The sequence below is a fragment of the Haliotis cracherodii genome, unplaced genomic scaffold (genome assembly GCF_022045235.1).
Source record: "Haliotis cracherodii isolate W230 unplaced genomic scaffold, xgHalCrac1.p SCAF_8, whole genome shotgun sequence".
In the NCBI taxonomy this organism is placed as follows: domain Eukaryota; kingdom Metazoa; phylum Mollusca; class Gastropoda; order Lepetellida; family Haliotidae; genus Haliotis; species Haliotis cracherodii.
The window spans coordinates 43,796,798-43,809,500 of record NW_027266341.1 but is presented as its reverse complement, the minus strand read 5'-3'; the positions used below and the strand labels follow the sequence as shown (position 1 = coordinate 43,809,500).

General features: G+C 40.2%; 1 protein-coding gene and 1 long non-coding RNA gene across 2 annotated transcripts in view; one reads left to right on the top strand and one right to left on the bottom strand.

Annotated features, from left to right (window-relative positions):
* The window catches only part of LOC139450060 (A-kinase anchor protein 17A-like), an 83,918-nt gene that overhangs the window by 30,300 nt on the left and 40,915 nt on the right, over positions 1-12,703 (top strand). The gene's annotated exons all lie outside the window — the stretch shown is intronic.
* On the bottom strand, positions 10,151-12,614 carry LOC139450062 (uncharacterized). The gene is made up of 3 exons (XR_011652215.1): positions 12,386-12,614; positions 11,858-11,948; positions 10,151-11,182 (listed from the first exon to the last, which is right to left on the bottom strand). It is a non-coding gene; the product is annotated as an uncharacterized lncRNA (long non-coding RNA).

Sequence of the window (12,703 nt, the reverse complement as noted above, 5' to 3'; positions counted from 1 at the left end):
GCATTATACACGAATTAATGAGTTTTTATGTTTTTTCCCCCCATGGAAAGACATTACTGTGAGCACGCAACACCGGAAATACCATGTCAACAAATCCATACTGATGTACGCAAATTAGTCATGTAATTACACTGTCTGGCTATATAAAGTGTTCTTTGTATATCTGGACTTATGTTTGAAACTTATTTCATTAATTTTATTCAAAATTCCTTTTAATATTGTTTTAATTAATTTCGGCGAAATCGTGTGTGAAGCGATCAGAAGATCGCACAACTCACCGTTATTAACAGCAACCACGGTCACCACCGCTATTGACACCTTGAAACGAACTTTAGTTGACAGAGAATGGATACATATATCATAAATGCCATACTTTGAATCGTTAAAAGTCATATTTGTTTTTGTTTGACGATTTTCTCGCGATCACGTGCACTGGAGCCTTGGCGGTGAATGGTCAGACTGGTTCCATGGAAAAAATAATTCCCGGCAATAGCGATCAGCTGCTTCGCTTAGGGTTATTATTATTTTAAATATGTTTAGTAAAAGCTGCCTCTAAATTAACAAGATATTGGAATATATTATTCCTGAAAAAAAAATAGTTTCAGATACAATTTATGCTGATCCTTGCATTAAAATCCTGTAAAGTTATATCATTGGGTGTGTCTTGACCGAATCACCGGTAGATTCCAAGAAAATGTGTGTACAGCTGATTGCTGTTTCTGGCTTAGTTTACGAGAAAATACACAAGGTAATCTTAATCCCTGGATATAAAACAATGCCTAGTAGAACAAAAAATACAATTTAAACTGTAAGTCAACATGTCTGGTGATTTTTTTATCTCAAATTTCGAATTTGTACTGACAAAGTTTCTCATCACCCGTTCATTTGCCGGACTTAGCTGAAGGGGTACGGTGTAATTTTTTGCTGCTCATAATATTCAAATTTCTTTTTTTCCAAAATATTGAATCCGCTAGAGGGGGGTGCGCATTATACATGGGTGCGCACTATACTCAAGAAAATACAGTACCTGAAATGAACACATAAAAATCTGAAACAATTAGTTCATCACGTAATCCTTAAACCTGTTGGGAAGTTGCCACTCACGCGTGGGTCTGTCAAAGTCTTGAGGTGGAGTAATAGTTTCTGTTGCCATGATGTCCAGGTGTATCTCAGCAGATGGACCACAGTCATTTTAAAGAATGTTGTTGTTGTTGTCAGTCTCTTTTGTTGACCCAAGCCATGAAGGTACTTTTTAACATTCCGAAGATTTTATGCGATATGAGGTATTGTGCAGCTGAGAACCCGAAAATGTGTGTATTAAACCACTGCCCATCGACATGACTCACTAGGTAACGATTGTGTGTGCAAGTCTAGATTCTGTCACTTTGGAGGTTCACAATGTTACCAGTGTAAATTGCGGCGATGGCAGTTTGTGCTGTGATGCTTTGGATGTTTGACTGTAGGCATTCTTTTTTTCAAAAATCATGTTGACCAAAAATTAATTCTCTGTCGGAGAGGGGAAGTTGGCTATTAGTGAATTGGTCTCTGTATGTCCACATTTCTCTTGCAGACATGCTTCTGTACATGTGTCTGATGCGTGAATTGAGGATGGCAACTGCCACAGACAAAGTGATTGGAGATACTGATCCTCGACTTGGATCTTTACACAGTAGTTCCTCTTAAAGTTCTTGAATAGCCCTCTCTGCTACAAGACTTTTATTCTTGTTTTTAGCAAGACTGATCTCTATTCCCAGGCAATGTGGATTCATGATTGGGTCTTTGGTAAAGCATGGTGATTAATCAAGTGGAATCATTTCTATGCAGTTTTGAATCAAAGCATTGCGAATGGTCGCTAAGCACTCATTTTAAACAATTGAAGCCACAGTATATGAAGTAACAGTTTCACGCATGATAGTTTCCAGTGGGTTGGAGGTTGTTTATTGTTATGCAATACCTGGAGATTCCTGTAAAGCTGAACATTGATGATAAGCAGAGGACATGTGAGTAATTGCTTTGTCAAAGTGCAAAGAAATATCTGTACTCTATCTTCTTCAACTGGTTAGCTGATGGATGTTGCAGTTGTATGTGTAGTGCAGTGAGGAAACCATCAAGAACTTGCCTTGGAATGGTTTGGTTTGGTTTGTTGTTTTACACAGCACTCAGCAATATTCCAGCTATATGACGGTGGTCTGTAAATAATCGAGTCTGGAGCAGACAATCCAGTGATTGATATGATGAGCATTGATCCACGCAATTGGGATCGATGACATGCATTAACCAAGTCAGCGAGCCTGACCACCTGATCCCGTCAATCGCATCTTATGACAAGCATAGTCACCTTTTATGGCAAGCACTGGTTGCTGAAGACCGATTCTACCCAGGCCGTTCACGGATCCTTGGAATGGAAACATATACTATCATGTGTTGTCAGTAAGGGATCTGTACGCTTTACCACAAGTAAACCATACTTGGCAATTGTGGCTATATTGAGGTTTACATCTGGAATAATTCTTGCGAATCCTCTGCCTCTATTCATCTTTGCCATAAATCCTGTATTTTGGCTTCAGTCATACTTACTAAAATGTTCAGTTTTTCAGCTGATGTCCTCTTCACTGTCAATCACACACAATTAGTTGTTCCCAATATAACACCATAGCAACCCAAGCTATGACATGTGTAATGGCGTGAATCTCACTTCTTTTCTCTGTGTGCTAGAGTCAACACCTATTGTTATAGTTGTAACGATCTAGCATTTGGTAGTAGTCACATTAATGTAAGATTATTCTAAAAGTTTCTAAAACAGACATAGTAAGTCAATATTAATAGCTACTAATTGGAGTGACGATTGTGCTCACGTGAGTATAAGCTGGTGTGAGGTGTGTTGTGAGGTCGTAATGGAGTCTCCCTTTACTCCTGGTTGCAAGAAGTGTGGTCATCTTTATTCTCCGGTAGTCCTAGTTTCCCGAAAGACTGACATGAGGATGATAATCGACCTAAAGACCCTCAACAAGAAATTCCTGGTACCTCCGCCAAAGTTCCAGATGGAATCCGTATGGATGCCTATCTTCACGTCCTGATACATCCATCGTCACGGAAATACCTGCCCTTCACAATCAATGGTCGATGTTACGAGTTCCAAGTCTTACCATTCGAGATATCAAGAGCCCCTTGCTTGTTTACCAGGATGGCAGCGCCAGTCATCAGGTTTGGCCACCTCCACCTAGTACGAATCCATGGGTGCCTGGACGATTTCCTGGCTGCAGACCAAGAGGAAGCTCAGTTACACCAGAAGATGCTATTTCTGGTCCAGCTTATGACCTTCCCAGGCTTCCTAGTCAATCCCTCCTCCCTCCAAGTCAAAGACATTGTATACATCGGAGCTACAAAACTTCACAAGGGATATCTATGTCCACCAGAAAATCGATTCGTCAAGACTATTACGATGATTCAATCCCTATCAAGTCAACCCAGCAGGTCTCTAAGGTGGTGGATGTCTCTTCTAGGCAACTTAACATCTCTACAGGATATGACCTTCAGAGGAAGGTTGATGTTACGTCCTCTACAGACGACCCCACACCCTTGAGTTCAAGACTCAGTTACCTCTCAACTTAGTGCAGGAATGGCATTGGTTGACTTTCAGAGAGCATGTGATGAGCGGCATTCCTCTGACATCTCCAACTCGCGAACACCATCTATTCACAGATGCGTCAGATTCGGGATTGGAAGCCCATATGGATGATCTCAAGGAACAGGAATCTTGAAGCACCTGAGAGAGGACCCATCATATCAACTGCATGGAAATGAAGGCCATCTATTACCCCATCCTACCATCTCCAAATCATCCATCCTCATAGCCACGGACAACAGTACAGTAGTGGCTTACATCCAGAAACAAGGGGGAACCAGATCCAGTTCCCTGATTGCGGAGACTACATGATTGTTTGCCTTGGCAGACTCCATCAGTTGCGGGATGGAAGCGAGACATATTCCTGGGAAGCTGAACATCCTTGCCAGGAGAATAGTGGCAACAGAATGGATCTTACATCCCCAGATCTTTCCTTGGATAACCAGGTTATGTGACACTCCGCACCTAGACCTCTTTGCCACTTGCCAGAACCTTCAACTTCCGGTTTATGTCAGACCAGTTCCCAACCTAAGGGCTCACCAGATCGATGCTCTATCCATGGATTCGACGGGTCTATTGGCATACGCATTCCCACCGTTGTCTCTCCTAGACAAGGTCATCCACAAGGTGGAGGAGACGGATTGCATGATAATCTTGATAGCACCAATCTGGCCCAGCAGAGCCTGGTTCCCCAGATTATTAAGTCTACTAATAGAAGAACCTGTCCAGTTACCTCTGCGTTGAGATCTGTTATGACAGCCCAAGTCCAAACATTTGCCAGGACAATCTGCCCAGCCTACATCTATCCGACTGTAAGTTATCACACAATAGATGCAGACATCCGGGTACTCTGGACTTGCCTCGGAAGCTGTTGTAAGATGATCATCCTTATGGCAGCGGACTTTCTACTACATCTACGTCAGGACAATAATTTCCGACATGGAATGATAGAAGGTTACGGATTGGCACTTCACTCTGTAGTTCAACATGATGGACTACCAATTGGAAACCATCCCATTCTAAACAGACTTATGAGATCCTTCCTATCAGAAGATGTTTGCACACCTTGTATCTTTCCCAAGTGGAATCTATCTGTGGTACTATCGGCACTTTTAACGGAACCTTATGAGCCCATGGCTAAGGCCACTTTACTCCAAAAATCCAGGAAAGCCTCCTTTCTCCTAGCCATGGCGACAGCAGCAAGAGTTTCAGAACTCCATGCCTTGGGCTATTCTAGTCTCACACATGATCAACCCAAGATCGCTCCCAGATTTTGTAGCCAAAAATCAATATACCACCATGGGGTCGTTGGGCCCTAGACACTATACTATTCCTGCCTTGGGACCGACAGTGGATCACCCATACAGACTTTATGTCCCATCAGAGCTCTCAAGTTCTGTCTCTCGGCTACAGACCCACATAGATGCCATCGAAGGAGACTATTTATATCCCGCAAGCCTCATTCCAACAAGGACATCACCAAGGCTACAATTACAGGCTGGCTTAAGGCTACCTTTGCAGCGAGTTATACGCAGGGATACAATTCCACCCGAAGTCTTGGATCCTGCTCGGCTAATGAGACTAGAGCCCTAGCCACGAGTCTCACTTGATGGACATTCGTCTTGGTAGAACAAGTAGTGTTTAGCTGTCAGTTGGCCTCACAAAACACCTTCACTAGTTTTTGCTTGCTTCATGTGCAACCGGAGGGCCAGAGGGCCTATATTCCCTTATATTCTAATACATGATACCTTCACTAGAATTACCGTTATATTTGCTGATCTTGTCAGTAATAATGATGGCATTTCTGGTCTATTTCTACCCAATGACGCCATTTCTGGTTAAATTGGATTTGTGACACTATTACCTGTATTAGAATCCCTATATTAGAATCCCTATATAGTTGTGGCGCAAACCATCATCCATAAATAGTTTCCCCCGTCTATCGAAAAAAGGGATTATCCTATCTATTATATGTAGGATGGATTAGGAGCACCTTGAGTATCAACTGCCAGTGAATGGAACTGTTGTCAGAACCGGAAGAGATAGAACAGGAACTGACGTCATCACTGGAAGTGATGTCAGCACCGGAATGAGCTGTACAAGGTCCATCTAGTCACGAAATTATGTCTTTATGTGGTGAAAAACCATAAGAGATGTCATTATCAAATAAACGGTAACGGTAATTCTAGTGAAGGTATCATGTATTTGACTGATTCTTGATACATTCTGATTTTTAAGTCCTCAAGGGGAATTTCAGAGGAAATTATCTCGAATCAGGATTAGAATCAGTGAATAATTGTTTCCAGAAGAGGATTACTGTCAATTACACAGGGAGTTACTGGAGGCAAATTCCACCGGGTCCCTCTGGTATATTCTGGCAAAGATGAAATAGAGGTAGAGGATTCGCAAGAATTATCGAACAATAGTTATCATTGTTAATAACTCTAAGAATACTACCTCTAGTGGTTAGATGTGGGAAAAGAAGTGAGATTCCCGCCATTACGCATGTCATAGCTTGGGTTGCTATAGTGCTAATTGTGTGAGACTGACAGTGAAGCAGGGGTCTGGAAATCGTCATATGCGCGGGACATGTTCGATTGGGAATCTCAAATGTCTGGTTTAAAATATTGCTTACCGGACATTTAAATTTTTCTGTCCGGACATTTTAAAAAGTATTGTCCGGACATTCTTAAATTTCGACCGGACATGATCAACAGTTTCTGTCTGCAGTTGTAACACAATGAAGATTATCTACACTGACAAACTTTGTTTGTTTTGATTGTTGTAAATACACCGTACCTACATGATAGTCTAATTGGTCAATCACTGTAATAGGCAATAAACTGAGTTGACACTGATTAAACGAGGATTAATTACTGAGAACATCTTGTTAATTTGTGTGAAAGGTGTTTACAACTGTACATAAATACCTTGCATCATCGATGTACCTCATCATCCCCACAATGCTACGATATGTAACCTCAGACAAGAAGCGAAAGCGTGACAACAGCCAGTTGACCGATGCAGATCAGTCGAGCGGATCTGCCAAACCCTCAAAGTCTGGACGATCTTTTTGTAAGTCGTGGCTAACGACTTTCACTTGGTTGACGTACAATGAGGATTTGCAGATTTTATTGTTTTCAGTAGCTAGTCGTATATTGAATCTTAATTGACCGCCATTTTGCTTTCTGTGATGATCGATATCAATTTTTTTTATGGTCAATAATTAAGTACAGATGAAAAAAGTATTCAAATAACTATCAACGATATTTTAGTATTTGTGATTATATTATCTGTCTTGTTTTTAAATAATCTTAAGTTTAAAAAAACACTTTTCCCGTGAGGTCACGTGATAACCAAATATGGGATAATAGTCTCGATCCAAATGTTACAACGCATACACTTGAGCAGACTCATGACCATAACTCATGAATATTAATTAGACTGTTCACTACGTTAACAGATCATTATTATAACAGAAACAAACGTATGTTTTCCATATATATCTAAAATGATATTATTTATTATTAATTGTCCGGTGAATTAAACAATTTAAATTGAAACAATTCATAATTCATCATATTATGAATACGTAGATCTAACAATTTGTTATGTGTTTGAAAAGTCGTACTAAAATATGCTATTTGAAGGGGGCGTGGCCTAAATGCAAATGTCCGATTGGGATTTTAAATTTTCCGGACCCCTGCTGTGAAGAGGACGTTTCTTGAAAATCTGAAAATTTTAGTTAGTGTGACTGAAGCCAAAATACAGGATTTATGGCAAAGATGTAATAGAGGTAGTATTCTTAGAATTATGAACAATGATAACTATTGTTCGATGGTTGTGAGTTTCTTTGATGGACGTGTTTATCTTGTGCAAGGTGAGCATGAGTTTGACGCAAATCTAAGTATTCTTCGGAAACCAGCCATCAATAAGCCACAGATCACGGGTTGCGGCGTTCAAAATGACACAATTAGCTTTAGCTGATGATTGCTTTTCGTCAATCTGACGGTAGCCACATGTAGTCAGTGGAATGATTCTTATTCACCCAGATTTTATCAAGTAAATGATTTGGAAGCCCTGACTGCGATAGTCATGAATGGTGCAGAGATAATGTTATCCCATAAACAGGATGGAATATTTTCCCCTCAACCCTCATCATCACGTGCAGTGTATCGAAATCACAGAAACATTAATTGTGTCCTTTTTTTCCCTTTGAATTCTACTTCCAAGTCGGGGTTAACTTCTGCTCATAAAGCTTATACACTATACGCCTAATCACCCTGTATCAAAGCTGTCTAATATCCCCTTACGTCCCGGTTTTGTTTTCGAGATGAACCCTACCTTCTTTGGGTGTTTTTACCATACTGTTTATAATGACAACTCAACACAAAACTGCAACAATGATTTTATACCTGAGACATATTTAAGATAATACATACATAACATACGCTTGGGGTAAGGGGATTCTCACTGTAAATTATATAAATGTGACTATAAATGCTATTGGTACATGTACAGCCATGCCCAGCTAGGGATCGATTTGCCTGGCAAATGACAACCTTCCCAAGCAGAGCACCAGATAAGCTTTTGGTGTTGTGGGTATTTTACCCATGCATTTTAAAATCATTGGGGATCAGTAATTCTATCTGGGTATTCAAATTTCTGTTACCCACAGGTTTTTACACATGTGGGTATTTAATTTAAACTGTCATTGTGGAGTTTGGCAAGGTTGACGGAATGCCTGTTTATAATTTCAAAATAAGTTGCTGATTTGCTAATCGAATACGCAGGGTTATTTCACAATATTTTGATGATACGCATATGTTTTATTTTGTAGCGTATCTGTAATGTTCGTTGCGTATTTGATACGCTTGGATTTTATTTTACTACATATTTCTGCATTTCTGATGCGTATTTTACGCAGATACCCAGCTTATCTGGAGCTCTGGTGTACCTGACCGAGCAACAGTCAGGCTCAAGCTGTTGGGATCAATTGTCAAGAGTGGTACAGAGAATTACGGACTGGTTTGGGCAGTTGACTACACAGCAAAAAAAATGCAGTTTCCGGTATCCGGATACCTGCCGGATACCACCGGACACTTACCCAAAACGCGTCCGGGTATCCGGTGGCAGATACCAGGCCGGATACCAGATCCGTGGTATCCGGCATGGACACCTCACCTGAAAGTATGCCACCTGGAATCCGGGTATCCGGCACCGGATACCTCACCGGATACCTCAATCTGGGTGTCCAAGGATACGGCACCGGATACCAAGGATCCGGCACCGGATACCTCATTCTGAGTTTCCAAAAACATGTCACAATTTGGGGGTGCATTTTGTTCAATTAAGTGTGAAACACCTAAATATATATTGGAAACTAACCATGAAAATTGAACATTGCTGAAGGAATCCGGCAGGTATCCGGCAGGTATCCGGATGCAATTTTTCGAGATGTCTTAATCCTGGTAAATGATGTTAGCCTGGGCATATCAGATAGCTGTAGTAACATTCTGTGTCATTTTAGTTGTAAATATCCCCTTAAAGTTGAGATCTATGGGCATGTACTTTTGGAGAAGACAATTTTTTCAATCTTTTTAGATGTTAAGCTGTTTAATGAACAAACATCAGTTCTAATACATGTATGATGATACCCTTAAATTTCATGTTCAGACTTCCAGATTGTTCTGAGTGAAAGTATAAACTCATCGACTGTGTGCTCACTTTGGCCTTTGGTCCTAGTGAGATGATAATATGATTATTTGTAAAGGTACAAGTACTTGTTACGAGCATACCAGCTTCATTTAAGTTTTGAAACACAATATGCCTCACTCTGAGGGTGACATGTACCAGATTTCATCACACTACAGAGAGCTGTTCCTCAGTTACTGTGAACATTTTTACTGAAAGACATTGAAAGCTAATTTGACCTTCAATATCAGTTGCGACTATTTCAAAAACAATTGTAAATTGCTTCATTCAGTATAACATTGACAAACATATGACAATGATATACAACTATATGTATAAGAGTTATTTAGACTTCTGCAGGAAAAGGCACATTAGAGAACAAGAGTCATCAGAAAGATGACATAACCCCCCGGCAGCTGTCTGTAAAGTAACCACTAGTAAATGTGCAATTCTGTATGTAATGAGTCAACAGTTTAAAGTTCTTTAAGAAGCATACATTGTTTATCCACAAAAGATCCACCATGGTCGCATCCATATGAATGCCAAGTTTCGATCAAATACATTGAATGGTTTTCGAATTCTGCCCCAGAAACGAACCTCATCCCCAATTGAATCTATGTCCAACTTCATTCCATAAAAATTTAAAAAAATAAAAATTAGAAAAATCCCAAAATATCAAAAGGCATCACTTCAGTATGTGCCTGATAGCTTTGCCAAGTTTCGATCAAATACACTGAATGGTTTTTGAATTCTGCCCCGGAAACGAACCCCATCCCCAATTGAGTCTATGTCCAACGTCATTCCATAAAAAAAAAAAAAAAAATTTTTTTTAGAAAAATCCCAAAATATCGAAAGGCACCACTTCAGTATGTGCCTGATAGATTTGCCAAGTTTCGATCAAATACACTGAATGGTTTGGGAATCCTTCCCCTGGAAAAGGAAATGATTACGGATGGACGGACGGACAGACAGACTGGCTGATCGCTACATCACCCCGTATTATATGCCGGGGGGATAAAAAGTAAGTGTATGACCTGTTGCCAACTTCTATCCCTGCCCTAAGGAAGAGTTTGGCCATTAACAATTTTTTTGTCTGGCTATGACATTGACCTTTGACATAGCAGATCAATGTGTTATTCCAAAGATGTCCAAGCAATGCATGGTTTCATCCGATAACTATGGCTATCAAAGTGAGGCAAAATATTGGAAAATCCCCATTTACACACCTGGCTAAAGAAACATAAACAACAAACAAATTATCAATTTCTTTTATTTATATGCCTATATCACACACTGAACATTGTTCACATGATGGTTCCTGATGCAGTATGCAATTTCCTCCTATTCTTCAATACTCATAACAGAGTGGGATAACTGTTCGCTTGAAAGCATAAGCAGACCATGCTCACCAGTTCAGAGTTACTTGCCCTCAAATATCCTTTCCCTTCTATATTGCCATGGAAAAACAGGAACCAGGATGAGGGGAGGCCAGATCGGCTCTATCCCTGTTGCATTGTGTTAGTAGAATTGTGAAAATTCTATTTGGTGTTTGGGTCCACATTTATAGACAAGTAGTCGCAAACATCATTCCTTTCAAGTGATTACCACATGGCCAAAGACAATAATTTCTTCAACGTCCTTGAAGGGTCCCACTCCGACTTGGCATTGGCTGGTCTTCTCACATTAGCCAGACCAGCCTGTGTGAGTGTGTCCCAGTGTCAATTGGGATATAACTTCTTGGTAGGCCCCCATTGAAATAACAGGATTCTCCTCATCACTGTCTGCCTATCACTTCTGATATCTGGAAGGGTCCTTCCAGACTGTCAACCAGTCATCCGGGTATCTCAAGCTGGACTTCAGTTTCTGCAAAATTATGTATAAAGATTGTAGCAATAAAAAAGAATCGTTGCAACATGTACTTACAGATAAAAGGCAGCAAATTCACTTAATTTATCGTCTTTGAGTTTTGTTATATACCAAACATTTGAGATATATATTGTTCCATGCTGATGAGTTGAAACAATCATTAACTGACATCTCTTAAAAATGCTTGCCATACAAGCCAAAGTAATAGATGAGGTAGCAAGTGGGCTCATTGATCGCTCGTAATCGTACCCAATAACGTGGGATGTTGTCCATAACAGTCATCATCGGTGCGTCTTGATCGAGCTCATAACTGGTTTGCCTAGTTGAGATTTGAGATTTGATTATTTATAATCCTTGTCATTTAGCTGAACTATTGTTGGATGTGGTGTTAAATGAGTGAAATGGGAAGAAAGCCCGAAGTGATGCAGGTCTTACATGTTTACCACTTTGATGAAACCCACAAGCAAGTGTATGATGCTACCCTCGATTCAATCCCACGACCATTGGTTTCTGTCAAGCCCAAGAGATGCAACTATGCACAGCAAGTTGTGGTGCCTTTGATAATTAGGCCATCCATGCCAACAGGTGATAAAGAACAAGCAAACTGAAGAAATATTTGCAGAATAGCTACATGAACATGATGAACCAAACAGAATAATTTCAAATATTTACCACTCACTGCTACTCTTCTCTTGTTCCTCATTGCTTCCCTTTTTCCATTGATGCTGTGCAGATGACTGACTCATTCATTTATCCAGACATTCTGCAAAAATAAGTAGCATTCACATTACAGAAATATATTATTTAATTATGAAGCTTATACAAAACAAGGACATAACAGTGTAATTATAAAAATATGTTAAGCGTAAAAAAAGTAAAGTCTTTGGTGGCCATTATTGTAAATTATAGTCTGTATTAGCATCCCACAAAAGTTTAGAGTTAATAATCGTTCCTAGATCTTTGTACATTTCTTCATTATCTATAAAAAGCCGATCTAATTTGGATCATCTTGTTTTGACCACAAATCCATTACGCCCCTTATGCAAATCCTTGTCGTCATAACAAACAGTTGACCATAATACTAAAAAAAGGACCCTTGGCGTTTACAGTAAAGTATGTAGAGCAGGAAAATATCTAAATCAATCCATTCCATAAGATCTCTGCACGGAAATCATAAGGTCACGAAGCCCTGCTACGTACCTGGCATCCGCATTTGCTGCCAATCGCCTTTCCAAATACTGTTGACTTCCGCGTTGTGGATGGCTCAGAGGAACTTCGGCCGGCATTTCCGTGGTGGAGGTGAATGAGAACAATCTATCGATACACGAGGTAAGCTTATCGTAATCAAGCATCACGGTGTATATCTATACACGAGGTTTGTTTACATCCATGTTCTAAAATGGCGCCCTGGACCGCAGGGGAATATGGGTAAATTGGCTTGTTCCGGGTTAACACAAAGCTGGGCCCCCGTCTCTAATATCACAATATTGTTTGGCGCAAGTTGACGACGCGCATAGG